Below are 7,966 nucleotides of genomic sequence, written 5' to 3' on the forward strand. Positions count from 1 at the left end.
AGGTATTGAATAGAATTGGGAAGAAGAGGAGTTTGTGGCACAACTTGACTAAAAGAAGGGGTCGGTTGGTAGGACATGTTCTGAGACATCAAGGGATCACCAATTTAGTACTGGAGGGCAGTGTGGAGAGTAAAAATCGTAGAGGGAGACCGAGAGATGAGTACACTAAGCAGATTCAGAAGGATGTCGGCTGCAGTAGGTGCACAGGATAGAGCAGCATGGAGAGCTGCATCAAACCAGTCTCAGGACTGAAGACCACAACAACAACAACATTTTTCCTTGATTCAGAACCGTATACAAGAGTAGGTTAAGCCATAACTTGATAGAATTTCATTTGTTTTTCTTTTCTTGTTTTTCTCTCTGAAGTTCTTTTAATTTAGTGGAGGAGGACGAAATTAGTGTTTAACGTCCGTCGACAACGACGTTATTAGAGACGGAGCTCAAGCGCGAATTAGGGAAGGATGGCCTTTTGAAGGAATTTGCCTTAAGCGATTTTAGGAAATCACGGGAAACCTAAATCAGGATGGCTGGACGCGGCTTTGAATCGTCGTCCTCCCGAATGCGAAAAAAAAAATAAAAATGTAAATTTGTGGTAAGACCTTATGGGACCAAACTGCTTTGGTGATCGGTCCCTAAGCTTACACTCTACTTAATCTAACTGACACTAACTTAAGCTATGGACGACACACACACCCATGTCCAGAGTGGACTCGAACCTCCGACGTGGGAAGCCGCGCGGACCGTGACAAGGCGCCTGTGACCGCGCGGCTACCTCGCTCCCGAATGCGAGTCTAGTGTGCTAACCACTGGGCACCCTTTACGGTTTCTTCCATTTGTCTCGCACGTAGCATGATATTTATTACCCTTCTTCTCAATGTCTTTGTCATAGTTAAAACTAAAGTCGCCTCATAAGTTCAATGAAAAAGAAACGTATTTCTTTCCTAGGACATTCCACGAGGACAACAACAAACAGAAGTATTAGGAGAATAATTGAGAAGTTATGGAATAGTAAGAGTGGAATTAGATGGATCGCAGAGATCAAAGAGGACATGATCAAATTACAGATTACGATAGAGGATTTAAAAGGCAAGACAGCTGCGTTCAAGATTCTTCAGGACAAACATATCACATTATTAACAAAAATGTCCGCCCCCGGTAGCTGAGTGGTCAGCGCGACAATCAACCCCAAGGGCCCGGGTTCGATTCCCGGTGGGTTCGCTCAGGGACCAGACGAACCTATTTCATAATATTGACTAAAGTGGTCCTTTGTAGGCCATAGAATAAAAATCAAATGAAATCATTATTTTCCGTCTGACTGGAATCTTTCCTTTGAAAGTCATTATCTTTTTCTTATTTGGAGATATAGTTAAGTTGTAATATATTGCGTTTTGGCTCAATAGAAGATATGGAACTAATCATCTTGTGCATGTTGCAGTTCTTCTTATTCCGTACCAAGAGAGTTGTAGAGGATTCCGCCTTATGCGAGACACCTTTGTAGTTTTGTTTGCACCCAGACATGTTTCAGAGCTTTTTTTGCTTTCTTTTAAGATTAACACGTAACAACAATTTTTCAGAAGGAAAATAAACAAATAATCCCAAAAATGATCCAAATGGCTCTGAGCACTATGGGACTTAACTTCTGAGGTCATCAGTTCCCTAGAACTTAGAACTACTTAAACCTAATTAACGTAAGGACATCACACACATCCATGCCCGAAGCAGGATTCGAACCTGCGACCGTAGCAGTCGCGCGGTTCCGGACTGAAGAGCCTAGAACCGCTCGGCCACCGCGGCCGGCAAAATAATCCCACTGACTGCTCAAACATGTCTGGGTGAAAACTAAACTACAAAGCTGTCATGGATAAGGTGGAATCCTCTCCGAAATGTGGAACTATTGACCAAATATTCAAGTTATCTCGTTGTTATGATTTTAGAGTGCATTGTACAATGCCCGGTTTGGGTCCAGTCATTCAGTGGATTCATCCAGACCGGAAATGTGTGGCCGGACAGGTATACGCGAGCGACTTTCCCTGAACCGAAGGGCGAGTCGGACAATGACGAAACTGCCGCATGACGGCTGACCGTTCGTTGACAGGGGCTGGTGGGGGTAGCGGACCGGGCCGGAGCGCAGGGATTTCCGGGCAGTGCCCGCACAACGTGCAAGGGTGGTAGTAGCGGCAGCAGCTGCCAGTGACCGCCGGACTCTGCCGCCATGTGGCTGCCTCTGCTGCTGTACGTGCTGCCGCTGACGGCCAGTCTGCCCGCCTGGATGGACCACTTGCAAGGTAAGGAACACAAAACAATTGCGCACACTTATAAGAGAGTGCTCCCCATGCGTTCAGGCTCAGGGATACGCTACAGATAGAGACAGAAGTGCTATGGATGGAACACACAGTGCTTATTCGCAGGAATAAACTGTTAAATGACATTTTTTATTAATTGCCAATTATATACCATTTTACTAGCGCAACGGATACAATATGCAAAGCAAATATAACGTTCTAACGACCTGTTTAGGCATATAACACGAAAGCAGGGCACTCATGTGATTTTCCATCTCTCTTTTACTTGGTACAGCCCGATGGCAAACATAAAAATACGTGTGTACCAAAACCGGTAACAAGGAGTTACTTTCAAAACTGTGTTTTCATAAGTGCTATTTTTCTGCATGTCCACACAGATGCCTGTTTGTAGAAAGTATTCTCGTACACGGTCATTGACGTAAGCAGAACGTATTTTTCATAGACTTCACTTAAAGTTAATCTCGAATATTCCTTATTCGAAACATCATTTGCCAGCAAGATTTTTGTTTACTTTACATGCACTTCATGTTGACAAGACAATATCAGCTAAGTCCTATAATGTTAAAGGCATCAGCTGCGGTCCCAGCCGGCCGGAGTGGCCCAGCGCTTCTAGGCGCTACAGTCTGGAACCGCTCGACCGCTACGGTCGCAGGTTCGAATCCTGCCTCAGGCATGGATGTGCGTGATGTACTTAGGTTAGTGAGGTTTAAGTAGTTCTAAGTTCTAGGGGACTGATGACCTCAGATGTTAAGTCCCATAGAGCTCAGAGCGATTTGAACCATTTGCCCCATCAACTGACAGACTGATTTTTCTTGTCGCAGTCAGTTGGGTATGACCACCCTACAAGCGAACCACTTCACCGGAGTGTACATTGATGTGTCATGAAATGGTGCAATCTTTGATGTTCCTGACTATTAATTCTCTAGAGTTTTCCAGGTTGTCGTTGTGTTCAAAAGTGTAAAAGTGTGTAGTTTCTTCCTTAGTGTGTGTTTGGGGGGGATGGGGGGGTGGAAGGCGTGCGTCCGTGCGTGCTCGCGTGATAAAGTGGGGTAGGATGGGGCGTTTAGTATTTTTTTGATTGTGCACTTCCGCAAGTGCTGTAGAGTGAGTGCCTTTCGATTTCTGTCTCATGCTTTTTATCTGGCCTTCTGTGGCTGTCATTTTAATGTTTTTCAGTATTTATTGAATAGTCCATTGGTAACTTGCTGTAGAGTTATTGGTCAATTTGGCGATGTTGTTATCATTTAGAAAATCTGGTGTTTCATCTGTGTGTTCACTTTCATTCATGATTAATATTATACTGCCTTTGTCATCCTTACTTAATATGGCGCTGTATCGTCTGCTTTTGGTTTGGCTTCTTAGATGTTCTTTTACTGGAGTGATTGGTGAACTTGTGAGTTCCGATAGTGCTATTTCAGCAACTCCTAATTTCCTTGTCAAGTCCGCATCAGAATTTGGTGTGATGACTCAGTGTTCCTCTAGGACGTGTTGAGACTCTGACATGTTGTCTTCTGTTGTTTTGTGTGATACGTGTTACTGTGTTTGGAACTTTCTTCAAATAGGGAGTTTCTTGTTCGGCGAAATTTGTCAGTTAATTATTCTCTGCTAGGATTTGTGTTTTGATTCTGATGATTGTTTGCATCACGTACACTGGTGCTGTTTATGATTCCGCCCACTTTCTTGCTCTGAATTTAGAATTATATGATAAATACGCAGTAACAGCCCACTTTGAGGAAATGACAGAGAAAAGGCACACATACAAAAGTAATGCAAGAAAACTGGAGAAACAATGCAAAAGCGCAGCAATAGTACACAGGCTCCAAAGAATCCTCAGAATCACTCCTCTAAGTCCCAGGATAGAATCATCAACCTGACAATCAGCTACTGACATACATCAAATCTCACTGAACAAGAAACAAACCTATTTCACGAAGGACCAAAACACACAAAAACACAAACAGACGAAACAGTAGAAGGCCTCGTAACAGAACATGAACACTTCATAAATAAACGAGTGACTCATCATACTAAATTTTAATGTGAACGTAGCAAGAGAATTAATTGCTGCAGAAAAACACAAATAATAATATACAAATCCACCAAAATCGCCAATTACAGAACACCTGAAGAAATCACATCTAAGAAACTAAAACACTGTGCAAATCTGACAAGGCAATGCAACTGTGATTATGAATGAAATGGAATGCATATATAAACTACAAATTTTTCTGAAGGACAAGAAACACGAAACTCACCAGTGGCCCAACAGTACGGTGCCAGAAAAACATTCAACAAACACAGAAAAATATGAAAAATACATTCACAAAAGGTCAAATGAAAGACTAACATGAACTGCGACTGGACACACAACTAAAACATTTACACTGTGTTTCGGCAAAGTTAAAGTTTTAGTTATAAGCGAAGTTATCAAAAATGTGTGTAGGCTTGTGTGCGCTTGTCAGCAACTCATAGGACTGCAGATGGAAAAGAATTTGTGGAAGTTGAATGTAAACAATCGAAAGTATTATCACAAATACTAAATTACACTTAGCTATAACGTGTTGTTAACTCGCCAACTAAATTCACCTTAACATCATTTAGTAACAGACGACAAGCTACTACTACCTGATAACATACAAAGGATCCTACATGACCCTATAATGTAAAATTAAGTAAACAACAAACAAACAAAACTGTTTAGAGGCCAAATTTTCGTAGACTGCTGCTGAAAACACGTTTTATAGATCTGAATAGAGAAAACCCACGGACAATGGCAAACGATAACTAAACACGTTTGGGTTTATATGAAAAAAGTTTTCCATAATTTGAGCATCGTATATCCAGCAAAATTATAAAAAACTGTAGCGTTACGAGAAAGGAGGGGCTATCCGAATATGAGACCGAGGCGACACCACGGGTGGCCAGAGTGAGAGTGAACGACCGTTCCGGGAACGAGATGGACAGCAACCGGATTAACGGTGGACGGCCATACCTTAGTAGTTCCTCGGCCTTTCCGTTTACTTTAGTGAACTGTTCCTTTGCACCCGTTCGTTTGCGAACGACCCACCCAGTATAAACTCCTGATCCGGAGACTCTAGCCAAACTCCAGTTTTCGATTTTGAGGAAAACTTTTCCTTGGGAAAATAGACTTCGCAAAATGATCAGCACGTCAGTGTCCCAAGTACTTGTGTGTGTGTGTGTGTGTGTGTGTGTGTGTGTGTGTGTGTGTACTGCCAAAGCAGGTAGTTTTCCATTTGCCACATTTTAGAGAAAAGCCTTTCTTCTTATTTTCCGATTTTCACTTGAGGTGAATCAGAAAACGTTGATTTTTCTCAAATTATATGGCTGGTAGAGCTGAAAGTAAAAATTTTCCAGTGACAGATGGACGAATTTTCATCAGAGTCGGTGACCTACATTTCGTAACTTCTCCGTTTCGATCAATAAATCGGTAGAGGAAACCAGTATCAATTGTACTAGCTTCATCTGTAGTGTTGCAGAGAGAATAATGCTTGCTTTGTTCCGTTCTAGGAGGCTGAATGCAGATTTACTGAAAGCTGTTTTCAAAAGTTTGAGTATTTTCTACAAGAAAAATATTTTTGTGGCGCTTATCAGTATTCAAAAGCTAATCAGCTATAAAAAAACTGTCGGAAAAGTACGGCATCGTAGTAATGACAACTGAATATTTGTTTTCGAACTGCACGTATTCACCTTTTAAGATGATATACACTGATTACTTTTTCAGTTTTTGCATTTGAAGATTAAATTCTATGATTGCGTTTTGTAATACTGCTTACATTATGCCGTACAGTATTCTATGGCACAAGGTAGTTGGCACAAATCGAGGAATACAAAATCAGTCTAAGATTTATCAGACTGAAGGTAAAAACCGTAGAACTATGTGCTCCACTGGGACTCGAACCGGGGACTTTTACTTTTTGCGCGGAAATGCTGCCAAACCTAATTTCTCCTGCCTTGCGGCACAAACGGTCCTGAAATAAAGGATGAGGTGCGAAAATGATTTCGCCAGAGCGTAAGGGCTTATTTCCAGAAGGCCTGCCGGCCTGGGTGGCCGAGCTCTTCTAGGCGCTACAGTCTGGAACCGCGCGACCGCTACGGTCGCAGGTTCGAATCCTGCCTCGGGCATGGATATGTGTGATGTCCTTAGGTTAGTTAGGTTTAATTAGTTCAAAGTTCTAGTGGACTGATGACCTCAGAAGTTAAGTCCCATAGTGCTCAGAGCCATTTGAACCAGAAGGTCTATTTTTCACCATTTATATATTCATTCGTTAAGTTATATAATCTGCTAACATGTCATTACCACATTGTTGCGTAATATTTTGATCTTTCCGGGATCCATATCGGGACAATCATTGCGATTTGTATTAGTGTTGTTTTTTCACTTTATGAATTCCTTTCTCCTTTTGGTCTGCACTAAAATTTACATGCACAATCATCTGCCCGCAATATTGCCTCCAGAACAGGCTGTTAAATATTTGCTTTAGACGGAAGACTTTAGACACCAGTTGATGTACTCAAAAGTGAATGACCGCTGGGTTCCTCGCCACCATCAGAAGATCATAAAGAGAAACGAAGGACCATCTGTGAGGATTAGCTTGCGCTTATGAAGCCGATCGTGACCGTTTTTGTCGAACATTGTTACGGGCTATGAAACATCGGTCCATACTTTGAACACCCCCCCTGCGGGTTCGGGGGTAAGAATAGGCCCGCGGTATTCCTGCCTGTCGTAAGAGGCGACTAAAAGGAGTCTCAAACGTTTCGGCCTTATGTGATGGTCCCCTCTCGGGTTTGACCTCCATCTATCTAAATTATTCCGAAGAGCGAGCCAATTGGGGAAGGGCACCTTACATGGTGCACTGTATCCTTCGTGCAATTAGACCTATAGCCGTCTTTCTCGTCGTTGCAATGGTGTCCCGCTCGTTTTCGATCTCTTGAGCGATTACCACGTTACACTCTGCAGTGTTTCTTTTAACTGTGACGACGACCTTGGCCATTTTTGCACCTAAGATCCAGCACGGTAGCCAGTCCGTTGTGGTGGGGTCGCCATGTACCCTCTTGGTTGTAGCCCCCTGACAACACAGGGATCGCTCTACTGATGCCTGCGCCGTTCACTCCCCACGTATGCCAAGGAGTAGATGCCCATCTCCCTGGGGCATCAGGACTCCCGGCAATGGCCATCCTGCCAGGTGGCCTTTGCTGTGGCTGGGTGGCGCCCGTGGGGAGGGCCCTTGGTCGGAGTAGGTGGCATCAGGGCGGATGACCCGCAATGAAGCGTGGTACATCATCTGTCGCTGGCGGCCAGCCGTCAGCAGTCTCTAAGCGTTCGAGAGCCCATTTTAAAGGTAATGTTTATGACCCCAAATCGTTCCCCTCCCTCGCCACACCATGGGAGGAACGACGGGCATTGCGTGACACTGAGACGTATTCACCCAGATATCTTGTCTGTACCAGAGCTGATGGGGAATCTTTTCTATCCGTGAAGCCTCAGTTCTTTGTAGAGCATTTAGAGGACAAGTTCGGTGAGGTGGAGGGCTTGTCCAAGATGCGGTCTGGATCGGTGTTGATAAAAACGGCATCCTCTGCCCAGTCACGGAGGTTGCTCAATTGTGACAAGTTGGGGGATGTTTCCGTTACCATCACGCCGC

Source organism: Schistocerca americana, chromosome 1 (genome assembly GCF_021461395.2).
Source record: "Schistocerca americana isolate TAMUIC-IGC-003095 chromosome 1, iqSchAmer2.1, whole genome shotgun sequence".
NCBI classification, from domain to species: Eukaryota; Metazoa; Arthropoda; class Insecta; order Orthoptera; family Acrididae; genus Schistocerca; species Schistocerca americana.